Raw genomic sequence first — 24,589 nt, forward strand, 5'->3', positions numbered from 1 at the left:
CGGAGAGTACTGGCACTTCTCATTAGCAAATGGGTACTTGTAATGAGTTTCAGCGCTTTTATCCTTCCATTTCACCCACAGCTGCGGCCTCGCCTGCGTGAGAAAAGCATGCATTGCTGGCCGTCCTCTGTGTGAGGGGAGATTGCACCGATGCAGCCTCGCATTGCTGGCCGTCCTCTGTGGGAGGGGAGATTGCACCGATGCAGCCTCGCATTGCTGCTGCCTCTCCTCTGTGTGTGGGGAGATTGCACCGATGCAGCCTCGCATTGCTGGCCGTCCTCTGTGGGAGGGGAGATTGCACCGATGCAGCCTCGCATTGCTGCTGCCTCTCCTCTGTTTGAGGGGAGATCGCACCGATGCAGCCTCGCATTGCTGCTGCCTCTCCTCTGTTTGAGGGGAGATCGCACCGATGCAGCCTCACATTGCTGCTGGCTCTCCTCTGTGGGAGGGGAGATTGCACCGATGCAGCCTCGCACTGCTGCCCGTCCTCTGTGTGAGGGGAGATTGCACCAGTGCAGCCTCGCATTGCTGCTGCCTCTCCTGTGTGGGAGGGGAGATTGCACCAGTGCAGCCTCGCATTGCTGCTGCCTCTCCTGTGTGGGAGGGGAGATTGCACCAGTGCAGCCTTGCATTGCTGCCCATCCTCTGTGTGAGGGGAGATTGCACCAGTGCAGCCTCGCATTGCTGCCCATCCTCTGTGGGAGGGGAGGTTGCACCGATGCAGCCTCGCATTGCTGCTGCCCGTCCTCTGTGTGAGGGGAGATTGCACCAATGCAGCCTCACATTGCTGCTGCCCATCCTCTGTGTGTGGGGAGATTGCACTGATGCAGCCTCGCATTGCTGCCCGTCCTCCGTGTGAGGGGAGATTGCACCGATGCAGCCTCGCATTGCTGCCCATCCTCTGTGTGAGGGGAGATTGCACCAGTGCAGCCTCACATTGCTGCCCATCCTCTGTGTGAGGGGAGATTGCACCAGTGCAGCCTCGCATTGCTGCCCATCCTCTGTGGGAGGGGAGATTGCACCGATGCAGCCTCGCATTGCTGCTGCCCGTCCTCTGTGTGAGGGGAGATTGCACCAATGCAGCCTCACATTGCTGCTGCCCATCCTCTGTGTGTGGGGAGATTGCACCGATGCAGCCTCGCATTGCTGCCCGTCCTCTGTGTGAGGGGAGATTGCACCGATGCAGCCTCGCATTGCTGCCCATCCTCTGTGTGAGGGGAGATTGCACCAGTGCAGCCTCGCATTGCTGCCTGTCCTCTGTGTGAGGGGAGATTGCACCGATGCAGCCTCGTATTGCTGCCCGTCCTCTGTGTGAGGGGAGATTGCACCAGTGCAGCCTCGCATTGCTGCCCGTCCTCTGTGTGTGGGGAGATCGCACCGATGCAGCCTCACATTGCTGCTGCCTCTCCTCTGTGTGTGGGGAGATTGCACCGATGCAGCCTCGCATTGCTGCTGCCTCTCCTCTGTGGGAGGGGAGATTGCACCGATGCAGCCTCGCATTGCTGCTGCCTGTCCTCTGTGGAAGGGGAGATTGCACCGATGCAGCCTCGCATTGCTGCTGCCTCTCCTCTGTGGAAGGGGAGATTGCACCGATGCAGCCTCACATTGCTGCTGGCTCTCCTTTGTGTGAGGAGAGATTGCACCGATGTAGCCTCGAATTAATGCTGCCCGTCCTCTGTGTGAGGGGAGATTGCACCGATGCAGCCACTGAAGAACCGGGTTATTTAGGACCCGGCGGCGCCAGGGGCACGCCCAAAGTCTTCGGGCTCACCTGTCTTAGAATACAGAGACACGGGACTCTTCGTGGTGACGTCAAAGATCGAATTTATTGACTGCAGCCAGTAACAGAAGTCCTAGAAATCATCACGGTATGAGTTCTCAGGAGACTGCTCAATTTTACAAAGATAGTCATCCCTTTTTATGCCAAAAATCACATTCTAGACAAATACCTAACATTTACGAACTGTCCAATCACATGTATCCACACCAAAAGTATCGCATGACGGTAAAACCCACTTTTCAATTGTCCGGCCCATGATCAATCATCGGACAAACCCAACATTCTTCTTTAGACAGGCCGAACGAACCCATAATAAAAGAGGCCACAACCCTTATCATAAATAGACCATAAAGAAAGAAACAGAAACAGGTAAGAGTAGGATAAGACATATTTGTGTGTAGTAAAACTTTACGATGTCCTGCGATCTGATTTTAGTCTTGATCAGCTAGCGGGCAAGAACTGGCTCAGCAAGGTCGGCTTCAGGCAACGAGATCAGTTCACTTCGGGTCATGTAGAAGTCAGCACAAACCCCAGCAAAAGGGCACGGATCTTAAAGACTCATTCAGCCGTAGTCATCGGCCTATGTGAGGGCAACCACAAAATGGCTGTCTTGCACAAAATGGAAACCATGGTTCGGAACGGAATCTTCTAATACACTGTGAATCCTTGTGTGTAACATGGTGAAAACACTCGTACTTGCCAAACTCATTAGTTACGGTTCATTGTTACCAAAATCGTAACGGAACCATGACAATAAAAACACGGGTTCAGAATTCACGGAACCTCAGACCCTCCTTTTGCCCTTACATAGGCAATTACTCAGTCTATATCTGAGTCGATGTCAATTCTCATTAGATCACCAAGGTGCTGTTGAAGCATTATCTTGTTTCTTTGTGCATCTCTCAAGGCAGGCGGTCTCCTGACACACGTAGTAGCACAAAGGCCACATATGGCAGGACCGCACTGTACACAAAGACAACATGAGAAAACAAGCACTGGCGTTGCCAATAGGTCTCGCAGTAGGAAAGTTGGAGCTATTGGTTTTGTAAATGACAAAGCCCTTTATGTTTTTAAAATGAAAACAAAAATAAAAGGCATTGTTATTTGCAATTGTAATAGCTCCAACTTCCCTACTGCGAGACCTATTGGCAACGCCAGTGCTTGTTTTTGGAATGCGTTAGGTCTCCAGATGAAAATCTTTACCATTTTAGCTCCGCCTTTCATCCATCTAGAGCAGATGCAATCGCGAATTGGAACTGTGTAAGAATACGGGTTGAAACAACTAGCAATGTTCTACATCTGTACACATACGGTGCAAAGGTGCGGGTGCAGATTCACAAATTGTTTGTGAAACAGGACCCGTACCGCGCACGGACAGAGCAGGAGCTATCCAGATAACCTGTCATTTAAAACGAGATGCCGTCCAGTCGGTTAAGTCAGAAAGCAAACATGCGATAGTCACTGCAACGTTAAGGCGTTCACATTTCTTGTGTCCAGTAACAAAGCGGGCCACAGCAGGTAGAACTGCAAAGCCCAGAGTAGTGAGTTCCCGTAGTCTAGACTAGAAAGAACCAATGCCTGAACAACTCAATGTGGCGTAACGGCCAGAGCTGCCGACTTTGGCGCTGGGGAATGGGTTTGAGCCTTGGCGTAGGCTCAACACCCTGTTATTCTGGGCAAATCACTAATCACCTGTGCCTACAAAAAATGATTGTGTCCTTGTGTAACGTAACTAGTGCTCATTTGAAGCGCTCCAATGCCTTTAGGTCGAGTTTGCGCTATGTAAAACTGATTAAAACGTATATTAAGTCCTGCTCTGGATTGAGTTGCCTGATTTCCCGGGTGCAGCCTTGGGTGGGACCGAGCACTCTTGGCCATGGCCGCCATTTGACTCTGGAGGTCGGCCCGACTGTTGAGGAACAATGGGCAAAAGAGGAGGTCGGTAGAATGATGCCGCCCCCGTTTCCCTCTGTGCTGGGATCTGTAGCCTCATTTCACCATCTTCACCCTCTGCTCTGGGCCCGAATGAGGCGTCACTGCAGTTTCATGCTTTTACCACAAACATTTGAAGTGAGAAAGCAGCGCGCGCAGTCTCTGACAGGGGCGATGAAAATATCTCATCTATACACAATAAAATTGCCAGAACATCATCTAAACTATATTCTAAGAATGTATTTAACTGGCAGCTATTTTCAAACCCACTATAGAGTGGTGGCAGTAGACACCTCGCCAGGGGAAATATAGCCTTGCATTACATGACAGAAAACACATTACCCAGCCGTGCTCCACACGGCAGACTGTGCATTATCCAGTATTGCATGACACGGCAGACTGCACAAGTCCTGAGCCTGCAGGACACGGCACAGCACGCATTACTCAGCCCCTGTGTTACACCGCGCAATACACATCACTAGCCTCTTTCTCGCTGCACGGATCCGTGTTTCTGTTCACTGTATTTAAGTGAGGCCGGGTCCTGCTCTGGGCTTGTGATGTCAACAGTGGGGCGAACGTTTGCTGACTGAAACCAAGGTAGCCACAAAATTGTTGGACCTCGCTAACATAAACAAGTGGTGGAAGCAGGATATGACATAGCGGTCAGAGCTGCCGTCTTTAGTCATAGGGAACCAGGTTCGAGTCTGGGTCGGCTCATCCTGTGTTTCTGGGCAAATCACTTAATTTCCCCAGTGCCTACCAAACAATGAATGCATTAATAATATTATTATTATTATTATTATTATTATTATTATCTTTGCGTAATGTAACTGGTACCCTTGTAAAATGCTCTAATAACCTTTGGGTCGAGTGTGCGATATATAACACTGCAAACAAGGAATGCAAGTGCAGAGTGAGCACCCAGCATCAAAGCATCAATTCATGAGTGAAAAAACGGCATAGAAGCATCGATTAATACAAGTGCAGTGTGAGCTCACAGCATATTACAGATTAATATAGGTGCAGAGCGAGCTCACAGTATAGGAGTGTCGATGAATTGAAGTGCAGTGCGAGCTCACAGCATAAGATTACAGATTAATGTAGGTAGAGAGTGAGCTCAGAGTAAAGGAGCATCGATGAATGCAAGTGCAGTGTGGGCCTCACAGCATAAGATTACAGATTAATGTAGGTGCAGAACGAGATCACAGCATAGAATTATCAATTAATGCGAGTGCAGCATGAGCTCACACCATAAAATTACAGATTAATGTAGGGGCAGAACAAGCTCACAGTATAGGAGTATTAATGAATGCAAGTGCAGCGTCAGCTGGAAAGTGAGCTCCTCATAGGAGTATCGATTAATTTAAATTGAAGTGCAAAGTGAGCTTTGTGTATCAGTGCGTCAATTACATCAAGATCAGAGTGAACTCACAGCATAGGAAAGTCTACTAATACAGGCGAAGAGTGAGAGCCCAGAGTCACAAGAGTAGCTCACATTACATTTAGCAAGCATAGAGTCAGCATACACAACCTCTGCATCAGTTAGTGCTGACTGGGATCAGTTATCATTGTCTCAACTGTTGCAACTGAGGGGTAAGCGGACAACAACTGTAGCAAATGCAAGTTTAGAGTGCGCACGCAGCAGCCAGCGCACTAAGTAGCTCATGTACAGAGTGCACAACAACCACATCATGGCTAATTTTAAACACACAGCGAGTCCTGAGTAACAGACACATTGATACATGCAAGTAACGAACAACAAAAAGTTCACTGGTCAATGAAGGCGACACGTACCCAATGTTCTGACTGCTGAAACAAACAAGACGGCAGAGAAGGGGAGGGGGGAGGAGAAATGCGACACGGTGTGAAGCAGCAGGGGCCTTTGAAGTGAAGCTAAGCTTCACTTCAAAGGTGTAAGCGGACAACAACTGTAGCAAATGCAAGTTTAGAGTGCACACGCAGCAGCCAGCGCACTAACTAGCTCATGTACAGAGTGCACAACAACCACATCATGGCTAATTTTAAACACACAGCGAGTCCTGAGTAACAGACACATTGATACATGCAAGTAACAAACAAAAAGTACACTGGTCAATGAAGGTGACACGTACCCAATGTTCTGACTGCTGAAACAAAAGGGGAGGGGGAAGGAGAAATGCGACACGGTGTGAAGCAGCAGGGGCCTTTGAAGTGAAGCTAAGTTTCACTTCAAAGGTGTGGGAGGAGTGCTGCTACGGCCTGGGGGAAGCTGGCTGGGGAGGGGGAGGAGAAATGCAAGTAGGCTGTGTTTGCGGGGAGAGAGAGGGGAGGTGCTGGAGCTGGGGAACAGAGTTTATGGCCCAAAAGCGCGTGCCTGTGGCCATGTGAACTCAATGAAAACCGCAGTAAAAAGCCCGTGGTTTCACAAGGATTTCGAGCACTTGAATTCTCGCTCCCTCAATGCGCTTGTGCGCATTGTAGGTCACGAGACCTAAAAAACGCTAGAGCCGCACCAATGATCATCAGAATCTTCCATCCCCAAACGGATAACAGTCCCCAAAACCATCCAGTTAACGACCAATCTCCTTCGTCCACATGTATAGACTCGGAAATCTTATGTAACCTGGAAATGGCCTTGTATACCGTCGGAGCATGATCTGGGATAAACACGCAGCAACTCGATTGGATCACTTTACATACTCCACCTCGATCTGCGAGTATGACGTCTAAAACCATACGATTCTGTAACGTCATAAGGCGATCCGCTTGAAGCTCAGCTGTCAAATTACTAAGGGCACCAGCAGTTTCGTTTATGGTGGATTCAACCACTCTCGTCAATTGCCGTAAGCCTCTACTGTTAGCCATAGGTCCCCAAAACGGTAAGAAACCCTTAAAGAAGTCTCCCACTTCCTGTCCAGCGGTATCTTCCCGATCGAAGACACCTCTAACAACTCTTGTCTTGTGGTAATCTGCAGCGGCAGTATACGTAGAAGGCAACAAGTATCCAACATAACACGTTCCTGAAAAATAAGGGGGCAACCATGTATATGCTCGGTTGTAACAAACAAAATACGTGCCCTTAGCTGCCAAAAACGGCGGGGAAGATTGAGACGTAAAAACATACATCTGAGTACAAACGCTCTTCCCCAGCTGAACTTTCGGATTTTTGCCATTACCTTGCAGACAAAAATGACCTCGGTGGGGTACGACCCAACTCGGAGGTGACCTCTTTCGTTTCTGCTTTTCACTGAGACTAACACTGTATCCGGTCGTGTTCCATCCAACATAGGCCGATAACTCTTCCTTGGGAATAGTCCTGTACGTATTGATGTCTCTGCTCATATTCATAACTCCCTTCACCAAGGCTTGATTACTCAAGTTATCTCTCATGGAATGTAGGGGATAGACTTCCAGGGCATAAATGAACATCGTCTGAAAAGGCCATAACGACCCATTCTGACTAAACGGTAAGATCAGATAGGGGACAACTCTATCTGTAGTATGTGGCATAAGACCACCCACCCAACAATTAGTAGTGTTCACCACCAACTGATGTTGATGCAGTAACTGTACGAATGTGTTATGTACAAATTCTGACCTTCCAATCTGCTCGTGTTCAGGTAAGATATGAAAAGAATGCAAAGAAGTAGTAGTAGGAAAGGTCGTAGGTTGGGAAATGGGTGCAGAAGTCAATTGAGTAGAAAAAACAATCCAACCCACCAAAGTTAACGTCATGCTAGAAAACATCAGAATACATGAAATCAGAAAACATTTGCTATAAATTATTCTACATAGTTTCATCTTAAAGTTCATTTTCTCAGCAGCTCTCTCAATCTCAAAAAACTCCATCCTCTAACTGGGCTGTTCGCGGAGGTTGGTTTTCTTCTGCTTAAGGAGTGCTTCTGTCAGTCCAGGGAATGCCCTAAGACCAACCAGAACCGTCGACCTTGTGTCTACATGGCTGCAATCCCAAGTCTTTACACCGCGACCCTACAGCTGAACCCAGATGGCGGTTACAAAAAGGAAAAAAAGAGATCAAAACAGTTTCTTGGCTGAGAGAGTGCAGTTCTAAAAAACCAAAAAAGGAATTATTTGCTCTTTATTTGTCCATTATTTCTAGGTCGTAAATTATAACGGTTTTTGCCAGGCTCTGTCTGGTTTTGGAATAACAGTTCAGGCTCGGTGGTGTCCAATCTCAAAGATGAAGGCACAGCTGCTTGTAAAACATCATCATCTTCTTTCTCAGTCCCTCTCCATACCAACTCAGCGTCGCTGAACAGTGTGAACTTCGGCAACCTTTCAGTCTCGGTGTCTGCAATACCTTCGAGGATCCACTGGTCGTACGGCAGAGGTAAAGGTACCCTCTTACAGTGTACGCCGTGGATCCAATTTTTCTTCCCAAAAACTTTTACAGATGTTCTTGTAGAAAGCAGCACTTGGTGAGGGCCCGTCCAACGGGGCTGGTCGTTCTTGGTCCGTTGAATTTTTTTTACAAGAACCCAGTCACCAGGATTGATGGTGTCACCTGGGTCCACAGAGGCTGATGGCAGGTTATCGTGAACCTGTTGATGTAAGACACGCAATTTAGCAGTCAGGTCATACAAATAGTCCACCAACACAGGATAGTCAATATCACTAAATTTTGTTGGTCTCGGCACTCCCACACATTTTCCGGTCGACCAAAAACAATCTCATACGGACTAAGTCCGATTCGGGAATGCACTGTAGTTCTAGTTGACCAAAGTGCCAACGGCAAAGCATCGGGCCATTGGAGACCAGAACTCGCCTGAATTTTGTCTATCTTTAGCTTCAAAGTGCCATTGTAACATTCCACTAATCCAGCTGATTGGGGATGATTTGCAGCATGAAATTTTTGTTTTATGCCCAAACCCTCACAGACTCTCTTCATGATCTTCCCCACGAACTCACTTCCGTTATCACTCCACACCATCCTTGGCAACCCGAACCTAGGGAAATATTCTTTGAGCAAGACTTTAGCTGTGGACGAGGCAGTATTATCTTTTAGGGGGTATGCCTCTACCCATCTAGAAAAAGCACAAACAACTACAAGGACGTATTTCAAGTTGTTGCATCTTTCCATGTGGATAAAATCCAATTGCAGAACCTCGAACGGATACGTCGGAGGCGCAAAGTGACCAGCTGGAGTTGGAGTTCCCTTACCAGGATTATACATCAAACACACCATACAATTCTTGACCACATTCTCTGCACATTTGGGAATCCCACCATTCTCCCATACTGGGGCCAACAACTTACACATTCCCTTTGCACTAATGAGAGACAACCCATGTGCCATCGTAACCACCGCAAGCACATATGCATCCGGCAACATCCATCTTTGGTGTTCTGATAACTCAACCCAACAACCAGTCGAATCCAATCTACCCGTAGTTTCTCTCCACACGCTCTTTTCTTTTTCAGTAGCTTCAGCCTGGATTGATTTCACACTCTCAATCGTATCTTCACACATTCCAGCTGCACCAATCCATCTCGCAGGGCCTGCAATGTACATTCGACTCATCACATTTCTCGCTGTTTCTTTCACAACTTCATCCGCAAACGCTTTACCACGACCAACATCATCCGTAACCTTCCGGTGAGCACTACACTTCACAATCGCAACTTGCTTCGGTAAAGTAAGTGACTCAAGAAGCTCATTCACCAACTGCCCATGTTGGATCTTAGTCCCATGCGATGTGAGAAATCCTCTTTCTTTCCACAAGCATCCAAAACTGTGTGCCACACCAAACACGTACTGACTATCGGTATACACATTCACTCTCTTTCCCTCAGATAAAACACACGCTCTCGTTAATGCAATCAATTCTGCTGCTTGTGCCGAATTATAGCTCACTCGTGCAGTTTCAACAATCGTACATAATGTCGTCACGGCATATGCCGCAGTTGTATCGCCATTTGGAAGCTTGTAGCATGACCCATCAACCCATAGCGTACCATCAGGATCCGAAAGAGGAGTATCTTTTAAATCGACTCTCCCCTTCGTTTCCTCCTCCGTCCTAAGAAAACAATCATGCTGTTCCTGACCATCTGTGTCCACAGAAATCGGCAGCAATGTCGCTGGATTCAATATATTACACCGCTTGATGTGCACATGACTAGCCAAAAGCGTCAACTCATAGCCCGACAACCTCGCACTAGTAAGGTGCTGAGTCTTGGTTCTATTTAATAAAGTATCCACTGCATGTGGAACCATCACGACCAACGTGTTATCCATCACCAATCCAGCAGACTGTCGGATAGAAACAGCCACTGCCGCTGTAGCTCTTAAGCAACTTGGCAACGCTCTAGCTACCGGATCTAAAGTCGACGAGAAATACGCACATGGACGCTGCTTATCACCAAATTGTTGAGTCAAAACTGACAATGCACAACCCTCTCTCTCGTGGACGCAGAGTGTAAAAGGCTTACTGTAGTCAGGAGTACCCAACACTGGAGCAGAACACAACGCATCACGCAACTCAGAAAAACTTTTCTGACAATCGTCAGACCAAGGAAGAGGGTTCGGTATATCCTTACAAGTCAATGCCAACAGAGGTTTTGCCAACAAAGAAAAGTTCGGAATCCACTGTCTACAATACGACGTGATACCCAGAAAAGCACGTACCTCTCTCTGCGTACTTGGCACAGTCATTTTAGCAATCGCTTGAATTCGTTCTGGGGTCAACCTTCTTTCCTCCTTCGAAAAGAGATGACCTAAGTAGGTCACCTCTTGGCGACAATACTGCAACTTTGAAGGTGACACTTTATGATGCAAGTCAGACAAATGTCGTAACAAAGAAAGAGTAGCTTCTTTACAAGTTTCCTCATCATCAGCAGTCACTAATAAATCGTCAACATACTGAATAAGAGCAGTACCAGCAGGCAACACAAGAGTATCAAGCTGAGTTTTCAAAGCCTGGCTATAAATGGAAGGACTTTCGCAATAGCCTTGAGGAGCGCGCTTAAACCGGAAGCTTCGGCCTCCTAAAGAGAAGCCAAAAATATCTCTACTCTCCTCTGCAATTGGAATGCTGAAGAAAGCATTCTTCAGATCTATAACCGAAAACCAGGCAGCTGAAGCAGGAATCATAGTCAGCAAAGCAGTAATGTCCGGAACGACAGGAAACTGTGGCACAACGATCTTATTAACCTCTCGAAGGTCGGTCACAAACCTGTAGACAGGTGGCTGAGAATAGTCAGTGCCTTTCAGGACAGGCAAAATGGGACTGTTACAGACATTACCTCTCGTTTCTTCAATCACACCTTTCTCAATCAAATCATAAATGATTGCTAAAAGCGCTCTTTCACCATCGCTAGAAATCCTATATTGGGGAATGCGTGGCAATTTAACATTTGCTTTAAGCGTTACAACATACGGTGGAATCTCCAAAAGACCAACGTCATTAGGACCAGTAGCCCAAAGAGTATCAGGGAGAGAACGCAATTCCGGTGGAAGACGATCTTTAGACAAATACATCGGAGAGATCCCTTTCTTACCCAATGTAAGCTGTACTCCCGAAGGAGAACAATGCAGTGTTGCATTCAACCTTTTCAACAAATCCAAACCCAACAAATGCTCACCACAACCTGTCGTTAAAATAAGAGGTGCTTCCAAATCACAAGGCCCTATAGAAAGAGACAAGGGACTAGATACTGGATTACGAACTGGGGCGCCAGAGAATCCTACCGAAACGTTCATTAAGCCAGACAAAGGTGCGCCAGGGAGTTTAGAGTGCATGATAGAAATCCTCGCTGCACCGGTATCCAAAAGAAAAGGCGCTACCACACCTAATGTAACTACTGCAACATAAGGCCCACTCTGATCTACTGGAACCGACACTACTCCCTCTCTTTGTCCATGGCTGTCCTAGCAATCATGATAGTCAGCATTCTCACTCTCAACATAATAGTCATCAGCATAGTACTGAGTCGACTGACCAGACGCAATATTTTGTTGATCAAAACAATTCATAGAATTCTGCGGGGGAAAGGAACGTTCGTTCTGAGGAAACGCACCACGTCCTCTACACCTAGACACTTGCTGAAAACCACCACGACCTCTCGGGCCGGCATACCACTCGCACGCTGTCGTAAAACAGGACACTAATTTTTATAATGACCTTCCTCCCTACAATACGCACACTGATTCAGGCCCAAAGGTGGTCTTGGAGTAAAGTACCCAGCCTTCTGTTGCGGTCTCTGAAACGATGGAGGTTGCTGAAACTGTGGGCGTTGCTGTAACTCTTGCTGATTTGAGCGAGGCGGATACGCCTGCTGCAAAAGAACCTTTGTCTTTAAGTCTTTTGTCCTTTTCTCTACTCTGTCTTTCTCGTCCTTATCCCTATTCTCATAGTACTGTGCAGTCGCCAATATCTGGGCCGACGAGGAGACAGCCCAAGAACTCTCAGAATCTTTCAACTTATTACACAGTTCAGGAAGTAAGTTAAAGACAAACTTATCTACGAACAATCTTTGTCCACCTTCCGTACTCATATCTTGACCACTGTGATCTATAAATGTCTCTTCAAACCTAGTGAAGAAATCAGATACACTTTCGTCCTTCTTCTGCTTACATGCTGCTAACTTGTCCCAATTTACTCGTAACGCTGGCATCATTGTTTTCATAAGATTTATAATTCTGCCAGGTAGATCTGCCACTAGAGCCTCAGGCTTAGAACCACCAACTTGTCTGGCGTCCGCAGCAGTAATATTGATCCATGAGTCACCTAATTCAATCGCATGATCCTCATGACGAATCTTTGCCCATAGAGGTTGAGGTACTACGTTACCCAACAGCATATCTATGTCGGCTAAATTCATGATGCATGCGTCAACTGTCTGGGACAATTCCTTGTAATAGCCAGCTGGATTCTTACGGGGATCAGGTAAAGACTGTTTAAGGGCCATAACTTCTACTCTCTTCCATGGCACATGTACCCATACTCTCTGAAAATGTGCTGGTATAGCTGGGGGAACATTATTCGCACCTGCAGCTACCGCCTCGCGCCATACTGGAGGAACTTCTTTCATCGGATACTGTCTCACTTTCCTCCTAACTGCGGAATCAGGCTCAAACAGTCGCTGAGAAGGGAAATCGCTCCTAAACGCGAGTATCGTCCCTTTCGCAAACTCAGACTGGACATTGAGCAACTCTACTGGGACTGAACCCAAATCATTATCTTCCCACTCCTCACGGAGGAAAGTACACATTACATCAAACACATATCTTTGCTTGGGTGCTTCCCACTGAAGGAAGACATCAATAACTGACTCTAAATCATACCTCGAAACATTCGAGATCCACCTGCGAACCAGGAGATCCAACACTGTCCGTTCTTCGGGACTAGGTAACTGACTACGCAGTTGTTTACGCGCAGAAACGGGGGTCATACTCGACGACCCAAAGAAAGGAGACAAGAGACCAGTAACAGTTTCGGTCATCCGCTGTCGAGCAGAAGGAGAAGCCGTCATAAGGACAGGAGAGAAAGTATTTTGAGGCAAAGTAGCAGAAGTCAAAGGTAAAGGAGAGTAAGGCAAAGAAGGTCCAGGCAAAACTGACAGCAAAGTTTGCAGCCCCAGAGGAGGCGGGGCCATAGGAGGAAGGACCGGCTGAAGAGGAGCTGGTGGGTGAGCAGGACCAGGAGGTGAAACAATTGGAGGTGGAAGAGGTGCCGTAGCGTTCTGTGCATAAGGGGGTGGTAATCTCAATAGATGCGACATTAAAGGGTCCTTTTCAGGGTCCTTTCTCGCTTTCTTAAGAAGAAGTGGCAATGCTGGATAACATTTATCAATAGCCATATCATGTTGCCTATCTAATACCTCAATAGCTTTATCTTCTTCGTCTTCTTTAAACTGCTTAGCAGCTTCCATTATCGACAACCCCTTTTCTCTCTTATCTCTTTTAGCTTGTTTGATTTCTCGTTGTCTGGCTTCTTTACGCCAAAGGCGAAAGGAGTCAAACATTGCCGGCCGGGCTTTCTTTCTAAACAATTTCGTTTCTAAATTATCTAAAATCTCAGTATCAAAACTACTATATTGGGGCCATCGTAAAACCCCATCTTTCCTAGTATAGCGGACCCACACTTCATTAAACGTAATGGGGCCCACGCCGTGTTTAGAATAAAGTTCATAAGTCGGAGTTCCAACTGGAGGTATCGGACATGAATCCTCCAATCGGGAATCCCTGTTACAACCACAACAAAATATCCTCCTAATTTTGCTAAGACTAGGCATCTTCGCTCACTAATCTAGCTTCAAACTTCAAGGGATTATCTACAACGATAGTCTCGCAAATATACGAGTCCCTCGGCTTTGGAAATTGCAATACCCAAATCAAAGACCCAAAAACTAAGTATTCAAAGAACCACAAAACAAAGAACTGGAGCGACCCACGTATACTTAACTAAGGTATCAGTTACGTCACCAGAAGACCCGTCTATCGTCTCGCCTTACAAAGCTGCACAAAGGGGGTCCTAGACAGGGCGGCAGTCAGGGCAGCGGTCCTTTGTAGCCGTCTAGAAAGCGGGAAACCTCGCAGCAAAGACCTTCAGACCACGTTCAACATACTGGGGTCGATGGAGTGGGGGCCCTTCTTCCGGAATTTCCTGACGAAGCTCCTCACGATCTTCAGGCTTGGACCGGTACCGCTTGATGTCGCCCCATGTTGGGCGCCAACTGAAGAGCCGGGTGATTTAGGACCCGGCGGCGCCAGGGGCACGCACAAAGTCTTCGGGTTCACCTGTCTTAGAATACAGAGACACGGGACTATTCGTGGTGACGTCAAAGATCGAATTTATTGACTGCAGCCAGTAACAGAAGTCCTAGAAATCATCACGGTATGAGTTCTCAGGAGACTGCTCAATTTTACAAAGCAAGTCATCCCTTTTTATGCCAAAAATCACATTCTAGACAAATACCTAACATTTACGAACTGTCCAATCACATGTATCCACACCAAAAGTATCGCATGACGGTAAAACCCACTTTTCAATTGTCCGGCCCATGATCAATCATCGGACAAACCCAACATTCTTCTTTAGACAGGCCGAACGAACCCATAATAAAAAAGGCCACAACCCTTATCATAAATAGACCATAAAGAAAGAAACAGAAACAGGTAAGAGTAGGATAAGACATATTTGTGTGTAGTAAAACTTTACGATGTCCTGCGATCTGATTTTAGTCTTGATCAGCTAGCGGGCAAGAACTGGCTCAGCAAGGTCGGCTTCAGGCAACGAGGTCAGTTCACTTCGGGTCATGTAGAAGTCAGCACAAACCCCAGCAAAAGGGCACGGATCTTAAAGACTCATTCAGCCGTAGTCATCGGCCTATGTGATGGCAACCACAAAAGGGCTGTCTTACACAAAATGGAAACCATGGTTCGGAACGGAATCTTCAAATACACTGTGAATTCTTGTGTGTAACATGGTGAAAACACTCGTACTTGCCGAACTCATTAGTTACGGTTCATTGTTACCAAAATCGTAACGGAACCATGACATTTAAAACACGGGTTCAGAATTCACGGAACCTCACCTCGCATTGCTGCTGCCCGTCCTCTGTGTGAGGGGAGATTGCACCGATGCAGCCTCGCATTGCTGCTGCCTCTCCTCTGTGTGTGGGGAGATTGCACCGATGCAGCCTTGCATTGCTGCCCGTCCCCTGTGTGAGGGGAGAGTGCACCGATGCAGCCTCGTATTGCTGCTGCCTTTTCTCTGTGTGAGGAGAGATTGTACTGATGCAGCCCCGCATTGCTGCTGCCTGTTCTCTGTCTGAGGGGAGATTGCACCGATGCAGCCTCGCATTGCTGTTGCCTGCTCTTGTTAAAGGGATGCGTGCACTGCTGCTGCCTGTTCCATTCCTGTTCTGTATGAGCGGCTTCTGACAGGCTGCACCCTGGACTGTGTCCAATTAGTTGAATAAATATGAAAGGTACGGTTCTCTAAAAAATCCAGAAATGTACTTCCTCTTACAACTACTTTTGAACTAAATAAAAAAATAGAATTCTCGAACAATTCCGGGCACAACCTTGTGAAGTTGTGACAATCACAGCTCTAACAATTATAAATGTAGTTTTTGAGTGCTTGGCAAAATTGCAATTGCGCTTGTTTAGAGGAGACATATATATCCCTGCAGAGAATCTCTTTCCTTTCTCCACATACATTTTGCCCCTTACCACCCTGATCTGAGATTCAGTTGTGCCTTTGATAGAAGTAAACGTTCGACAATATCCCTGGTGAGAATGGACTTTCTCAAAGTTATGGAAAACCCAAAAACCCACACGTTTGAGGGGTTCACAAACTCTGCATGACATTCCTTCCCTGAAACATTAACTCCATACTCTGGGGAACAGATTTAATGGCATGTAATATTACAACATAATATAAATGAATGGTATGGTATGGCTTGAAATTGTATAGTATGGTATAATATGGCAATGCATGGTATGGGCTGTCTTTGAATAGTATAGTATGGTATGGTATGGCATGGCCAGTTATTGCATAGTATGGTATCATATGGTATGGTCTAGTATGGGCTGTGATTGCATAGTATATATACTATAGTATTGCAGTCCTATTATCGTATTGTATAGCCTGGTATTGCCTGGTATGGTATGGCATGGTACGATACAGTATGGTTGGGTATGGCCTGTCGCTGTATCATATGACATGTTATTACATGGTATTTTATGGTATGGTATGGTATTGTAATGGTATGGAATGGCCTGCTATTGTATGGTATGGTAGGCTAAGGCCTGTTGGATGATATAGTATGGTCTGTTATTGTACAATATGGTGTAGTATGGTATGATAGGGGCTGTCATCTTATTTTATATTATGATACGGTATGGCCTCTCATTGTCTAGCATGGTATGGTATGGCCTGTTACTGTGTAGTATAGTATGGTATGGTTTTGGTAAGGTATGGCGTGGTATGGCCTGTCATTGTCTATCAGGGTATGGTATGGTCTTTTTTTGTATAGTATGGTATGGGATGGTATGACCAGTAATTGTATGGTATGGTATGGTACTATATGGTCTGTCATTATACAGTGCGGTATGGTCTGGCCTGCCATTGCATGGTATGCTGTGATATGGTTTGTCATTGTATAGTATGGAACGGTATGGTATGGTATGGTATGGTATGGTATGGTGGTATGGTATGGTATGATGGTATGATATGATATGATATGGTATGGTATGGTATTTATTTATTTATTTATTCATAAGGTATGATATGGTATGGTATGGTATGGGCTGATTTCTGTAACTAAGAGGCACAGCAGTGAAAAAACATGCAGTTGCACAAACTGCTTTAATAAAAAGGTAAAATCGCATGTTAAAAAATCGAAAATGTTCAACATTTTAGTAAACATTGCATATGAAAAACGTTGATAAGAAAGGGAAAAGCTCGTAAACATTAAGGTGCCCATTATGATGTCGGGCGGATTGCCCCTGCCAGACTGGAGGTAGCCACCGCCAGCCTGGTGGGGGCAATCCGCCCGACATCCACACTCTTCCCCCCCCCTCAGCCATATTAGTATGGCGGGGGGGACCTCGGCGGACGGAAAGACCGTCTGCCGCTTTTCCGCCCTGGTCGCCTTGCGGCCGGGGCGGAAAAGGAATAATATGGTGGCGGTGTCTATCAGACACCGCCAGCCATATTATGATGGGCGTCTTTAGGTGCCTATCCACGGCGGCGATGCCGCCACGGAAAGGCATGCGGTCTTCACTCTGGGGGCCCCCTGTGGGCCCCGAGAGTGAAGAAGAGGGGGTGCACACGGGGGGTACCTGTGGTACCCCCCTTCATTTGCATTAACAAAGCGGCAGGCACCGCGCGGTGCCTGCCGCTTTTTTTTATGCAAATGCATCAATGCATTTTTAGCATTGTGGCGGGCGGTGCAGAGAGCACCGCCCGTCACAATGCTAAAAATGCAGGATGTGCCCGCCACTGTGGCGGACACATCCTAATACCCCCCACGAGACCCTCGCCCTTATGGCGGGCGGTCCCGAATTCCAAAAGGATGGCGGGCGGACAAAGTCCTCCCGTCATCCTAATGAGCCCCAAAATAAGCCGATGGTCCAGTGTCACTCTAAAAGATCCAAAAGCAATGCTGTAGTAAAGATTGCATTTGAAAAAAACAAAGTGCATTTAAACCTTAAATAAGTCTGTGGCTCAGGGCTTTAAGTGGGCCGGGTCTCACCCGGTCAGAGCACAGGCAGTTTTTTAAAGGAGGCCTCAAAACGGTTCTTTATCGGGCTCTGTTTTGTGCCCTGGCACAGGCAGTTTGTGTTTTTTCTGGACTGAAATTACAGCAGGCACATCGATGTGCGCCTGCTCACACTGCTCACTTCTCACTAATGGAGAAGTTACGGCATGACGTCATGCCAGGTGAGGAGAAGGGAAATCCTTTAAAGAGATTCATTTTCTCTCTGGATTTCCCTTCTCTTTTTGAAACTCAGGAGCAGCAACATTGTTGTGGTGTCACCAGGGCTTTAAGTGGAAGCTTTTTCAATATTATATACAATACAATGAGACATAGTTGCTGCTTATTTACCTTGTGCAACTAACAACCATTGACAAAGGCAATATTCCTGACTAGTTGTAGGTATGATGTTACTTGTTGTGTCATATATCTGGATGCAATGACAGAAGCAGCAAAATAAAAGTCGGGCGACACGCTATGGGAAAAACAGATTTAAGCGTACATGTTTTAAGCCACGCCCTCAATTACATTGACCACGCCCTTTTGACAGACCCCCCAGTTTTTTCCTCCCACTTAAAGCCCTGCTGTGGCTATTTATTTATTTTTATTATTTATTTTATTTATGCGATTTTATATAGCGCGAACTTTACACGAAGGTGTCAGAGCGCTTTACATAAGAACCAGTTGAAAAACATCAGGATTTAGGATTACATGCGTTACATAAAGGATACAAACAGAAAAAATTGCAAATGTACAAGGTGTAAAGTCACACAAGGAGGATATACAAATGGATATACTCTAAGAGTCACATAGGAATGGTAGATAGTACAAAGGTCTACTGCATATACTAGTGATTAGAGTTATCTCTATATACATAGGGAAGGGATACAAATGGATATACTCTAAGTGTCACATAGGAATGGTAGAGAGCACAGCGGTCCACTGCATATACTAGTGATTAGAGTTATCTCTATATATATAGGGAAGGGATATGACTGGATATACTCTAAGAGTCACGTAGCAATGGTAGATATACAAAGGTCTACTGCATATACTAGTGATTAGAGTTATCTCTATATACATAGGGAAGGGATATGACTGGATATACTCTAAGAGTCACGTAGGAATGTGTAGCGTGGGATCAGGGACAGGCCGGAGACTTTTTCTTGGCAAAGAAGGTTTTATTTTTATAAGCGTTCTCCTGCTACGTTAAGTCAGTCTCTCCCTTGCAAACTCGGCACGATCCGTGGTTGCGACTTTGTTCCTCAGCTGGGCTGGATTCGCCTTCTTCTTCTACGTCGGTCCACTCACCACTCGGGTTCTTCTGATACTTGGTCTCAGCCCCAAAAAGAGAACCAACAAAGGGAGGCCGTCAGTTTCAGTATCAGCTTGTATGTATCACCACTGAGACCGGGTGCTTGTGAGGGAGGACACTTAGTGCTACACAACTAATTACAGTGCTCGGGAAGAGTGAGGAACGGCTGTGAGGGGAAGGAGGGAGGATAGGACGCGGGAAGGGCAGGGTAGGGATATTTACAATATTATACACAAGCACCTCCTCCCTTGCTCCCGAACCAGGCTGCCCAACGCCGCCTTACCTGTGACAGCCACACTCCTCCCTCGGGAGTGTGGCACGGCGGTTCACCGGGTCGTTGGCCTCCTGGCACTCCACCACGGGCTTCTCTCTCGAGTTCTTCGCACTCCTCGCTTCCTCTCTTCGGCTCTTCGATTCCTCTGTTCTCGCTCCGGACCTATGTATTCTCCTCTGCTTCCTCCTGGGTGTCGACGCACCCCGAGTAGAGGACTTCCGGGTACTTGACCTGTCCGGGCCCTATGACGTCAGGCGGGGGCGTGGTCTCGTCTTCTCCGTAGGCCCAGTTAAAGGCACCCTTCTCATTTTCACCACCGATGTCGGAAATCAGCGGGCAGCTGTCCCAGGTCATCTGAGGGGAAGGAGGTGAGGCAGAGTCAGCGACCCACCAGTCACTAGATGGTCTCTCCGTTACCACCCCGTTACAGTCCTCCCCCCTGGCTTCTCCCGATCGGGGAGAACCATCGTCCTGGACAGATAGTCCGCGTTACCATTGTCGGTCCCTTTCCTATGGACAACAGTAAAGGCAAAAGGTTGTAGAAAAAGGAACCACCGAAGGACACAGGGGTTCTGGGCCTGGTACCTTTGCATCCATTGGAGGGGTGCATGGTCCGTATACAAGGTGAATAACCGACCCTCCAGATAGTATCTTAGTTTATCATCAGCCCAACGGATAGCCAGACACTCCTTTTCCACCGTAGGGTACTTGCGTTCTCTAGGGTGTAGCTTTCTACTTATGTACAGTAGGGGATGTTCCAACCCGTCCTCCCCCTCTTGTGATAAGACCGCCCCAAGGCCTGTGTCCGAGGCGTCTGTGGCTAGGGAGAATGGTTTCCCAAAGTCGGGGGTATCAATACCGGACTAGAGGTGATGGCTTCTCTCAGGTATAGAAACGCTTTTCTTGCTTCTTCTGAGGGAGGTGAGCTAAAAGTGTTTTTCATATTTCTCTTGAGGAGATCTGTTAGGGGAGACGCTACATTTGCAAAGTTTTCAATAAATCTCCTATAATAGCCTATCAGGCCCAAAAATGCCCTCAGTTCCCTTTTTGTGGAGGGGAAAGGGGTATTGGTGATTGCCCTGATCTTTTCCTCTTGTGGGGCTATTACGCCCTCTCCTAACAAAAAACCCAGGTACTTTACTCTGGGAAAAGCAGCTCTTGATTTTTTTGAATTGACATGCAGACCTGCTTGCTGTAGGGCGGTTAGGACTCTGACTATATGGTCTAGGCTTTCCCTCCATGTTGTACTGAAGATGACTATGTCGTCTAAATATACCGAACTGTATTTCGTATGAGGGGTCAACACCTCGTTCATCATCCTCTGGAAGGTTGCCGGGGCCCCATGAAGGCCAAAGGGCAACACGTTAAACTCAAATAAGCCATCGTCGGTGGCGAAGGCCGTCTTACGTCTATCTTCTTCCCTTAAGAGCACCTGCCAGTAACCCTTGGTCAGGTCCAGTGTGGTAATGTAACGGGCTTCGCCTATTCTTTCTATAAGTTCGTCAACCCAGGGTATGGGAAAAGCATCAAACGATGATATAGCGTTCAATGCCCTGAAGTCCATACAAAACCTGGTAGACCCGTCCGGTTTAGGGACCATCACAATAGGCGAGGACCAATTACTCCTCGATGGCCTTATAACCCCAAGTTTAAGCATCTCCTGTACTTCCCTTTTTACGTCCGCTCTTCTGGCTGCGGGTATCCTGTAAGCTCTCTGTTTTACCACCTTTCCTTCCTCAGTGTCGATACAGTGTTCTGCCATGTGGGTGCGGCCTGGGGTATCGGAAAAAAGAGAGGAAAAGGGACTTAAGGTCCATAAGAGCTCTTTCTGCTCTGCCTCGGATAGTTCGGGATTGATGGGTAGTAGACCTAGCGTCGAGCTCTCTCCTCGGGAAGGCAACCCGAAGTGGATCGCTTTGGGAAGAGGCCCTATCCATTTCCTTAATAGGTTTATGTGAAACGTTTGTTGCCGAGCGGGAGATATTTGAACCCGATAGGTTGTTTTGCCTATGGTTTCAACTATCTGGTATGGCCCCATCCACTCGCTCCTAAACTTCTGTGTTGAAGAGGGGAGAAGTACTAACGCCCATTCACCCTTCTCCATAGTCCTCCACTTCTTGCCCTTGTCATAGTATTGTTTCTGTTTTTGTTGGTTTTTCTCTAGGTTTGAATAGGAAAGATCCCTTAGTTTACCTAGTTTGGATTTGAGCTGCTGAGTATATTCCAATAAGGACCTTTGATTTGATGTCTCCTCCCTTTCCCAGGCTTCCTTGGTTATTTCGAGGACTGAGCGAGGCTGCCGACCATAAAGCAGTTCGAAGGGAGAGTACCCTAAGCTACTCTGTACCTGAGCCCGCAGGACATACAAGGCCAGAGGCAACAATCTGTCCCAATCTTTGTTTTCAGCAGACAACATTTTCTTCAGGGTGGCTTTCAGTGTCCTGTTATACCTCTCTACCAGCCCGTCTGTTTGGGGGTGGTAAGCAGAGGTGCGTATGTGATGGAGGTCTAACATCTTACTTACCTCCTTCATCATTTTCGACACGAACGGGGTGCCTTGGTCTTTAATGATCTCTCGGGGAAACCCCACCCTTGAGAACAATTCTATTAACTTTTCTGCCACATTCTTGGTAGTCTGGGAACTAAGTGCAAATGCTTCTGGAAACCTTGTGTTGTAATACACCACTACCAGTGCATAAGTGTGCCCCCTGGAGGTACGTGGGAGAGGTCCGATTAGGTCCATTCCGACCCTTTCGAAGGGGTTCCCTATAATAGGTAAGGGTTGGAGTGGAACTGCAGGCGGTCTATACATGTTCTTCTTTTGGCATATCTCGCACTGTTTACAGTATGTTTCGGCTTCCTTATAGATGCCGGGCCAAAAGAACAACCGTACGATGTTTTGTGTTGTTTTTTCTGCTCCGGAATGCCCAGCTGTCAAATGGGTATGTGCGTAGAAAAGGATTTGTTCCCTGAAGTCCTTTGGCACTACCAACTGGGGGACTTCGTTGGCTTTCCCTTCCCTATATAGCAGGTCATTCTCTATCCTAAAACGCGGATAAGAGGTGGTAGGGGTGTTCTGGGATATGTGAGCCGCTTCCCACGCATTAAGGAGAGTCGGGTCGTTGGCTTGAGCAAACCTAAAACTCCTGTCGATTACCCAAGGCTCAGTTGTTACATAAGTACCCCGAGGTTGCCTCATTAGTTGTTCTTTTATCTCTCTCTGGAACAAAGACAAGAAATCAGGGTTGTCTACCCCTATGATGAGATCTTCTGGCAAGGATTCCACCACCCCCACCCTAACGGAACATGGGGATCTGTCTATAGGATGCATGGATATGTGGGCCACAGGATAAGGTTTTATATCCCCGTGCACGCATCGTATGTGCACCACTACATCGGGTTTTAGTTGTGAGGGTAGCACAAGCTTTCTTTGGATCACTGATTGTCTACACCCCGAGTCTAATAGTGCCTTTACGCATTTCCTGTTAACAAGGACCCTTACATAAAAGGAGTGCCCCATCTCTGCTGTGTACATCACGGCCTGTGGGATGTATCCGACCTCCATGGGTTCTTCAGTACTCCTTTTTCGTGGGCAAAGCCGGGCAATATGTCCCCATTCCCCGCATTCGAAGCACTGGGGTCCCTTCATCGGAATTCCTTCCATCCTGAGAGGCCTCGCCCTCGGGGGTTCTGGTCCTGTCTTGTTTCTTTTCTCCTGTTTCACAGCTGTGACTGGTTTGTGTCCTTTGTTTCCCATGGAAAGGTTCTTGGTTGAGCCCTCGCGTAGTTGGAGGCCATCTCTAAGGCCTAGGCGGCAGTGAGGCCAGAGTGTTGCCTCAGCCACCGTTGAGTACCGTAGGGCAGGGCCTCCGTAAACTGCTCGAGGTAAATGCTTGACATTATGTCCTCCTTACTACGGTTCTCAGGCTTCAACCACTTATCTGCGGCCATTTTTAAGCGTAGAAACAACGTCTTCGGATTCTCCCCGGCTACTCCTTTCTCTTTTCGGAACCGCCACCTGTAGGCCTCTGCATCTAGCCCCAAATGGTCCAAGATGACCTCCTTTATGTCAGGGTAAGACGACGTTCCTGCATGATTCCCGACTTGGTAAGCCGCTTGGGCTTCTCCGGACAGCAGCGGAGCCAGAAAGAAAGGCCACTTATCCTCTGGCCAGCCGCAGGCCCGGGCTGCCCTTTCAAAGTTGGTGAGGAATGCATCTGGGTCCTCACCCGGTACGTACTTTTGTAGAGCAACCCCAGCGGGATGATGGGGATGGCTCCGTCTTTCCAGAGGTGTTGGGGGGCTGGGGTTCTGTACCGCCTTTTGCAGTCCTTCCATCTGTGCTGTTATGGTGTTTCTAAAAAGGGTCCTATCAGCGTCGGCGGTGGATATCTGCTGGCTGATAGCCCACTCCAGCTTCTGTTGCCCCTCTATCAAGTGTTGAATGACCTGATCCATCTGGGATGTCTGGATGGAGGGGGCGGATCCCACTTCTGACACCAACTGTAGCGTGGGATCAGGGACAGGCCGGAGACTTTTTCTTGGCAAAGAAGGTTTTATTTTTATAAGCGTTCTCCTGCTACGTGAAGTCAGTCTCTCCCTTGCAAACTCGGCACGATCTGTGGTTGCGACTTTGTTCCTCAGCTGGGCTGGTTTCGCCTTCTTCTTCTACGTCGGTCCGCTCACCACTCGGGTTCTTCTGATCCTTGGTCTCAGCCCCGAAAAGAGAACCAACAAATGGAGGCAGTCAGTTTCAGTATCAGCTTGTATGTATCACCACTGAGACCGGGTGCTTGTGAGGGAGGACACTTAGTGCTACACAACTAATTACAGTGCTCGGGAAGAGTGAGGAACGGCTGTGAGGGGAAGGAGGGAGGATAGGACGTGGGAAGGGCAGGGTAGGGATATTTACAATATTATACACAAGCACATCCTCCCTTGCTCCCGACCCAGGCTGCCCAACGCCACCCCGAGTAGAGGACTTCCGGGTACTTGACCTGTCCGGGCCCTCTGACGTCAGGCGGGGGCGTGGTCTCGTCTTCTCCGTAGGCCCAGTTAAAGGCGCCCTTCTCATTTTCACCAC

Source organism: Lissotriton helveticus, chromosome 1_1 (genome assembly GCF_964261635.1).
Source record: "Lissotriton helveticus chromosome 1_1, aLisHel1.1, whole genome shotgun sequence".
Taxonomy (NCBI): Eukaryota; Metazoa; Chordata; class Amphibia; order Caudata; family Salamandridae; genus Lissotriton; species Lissotriton helveticus.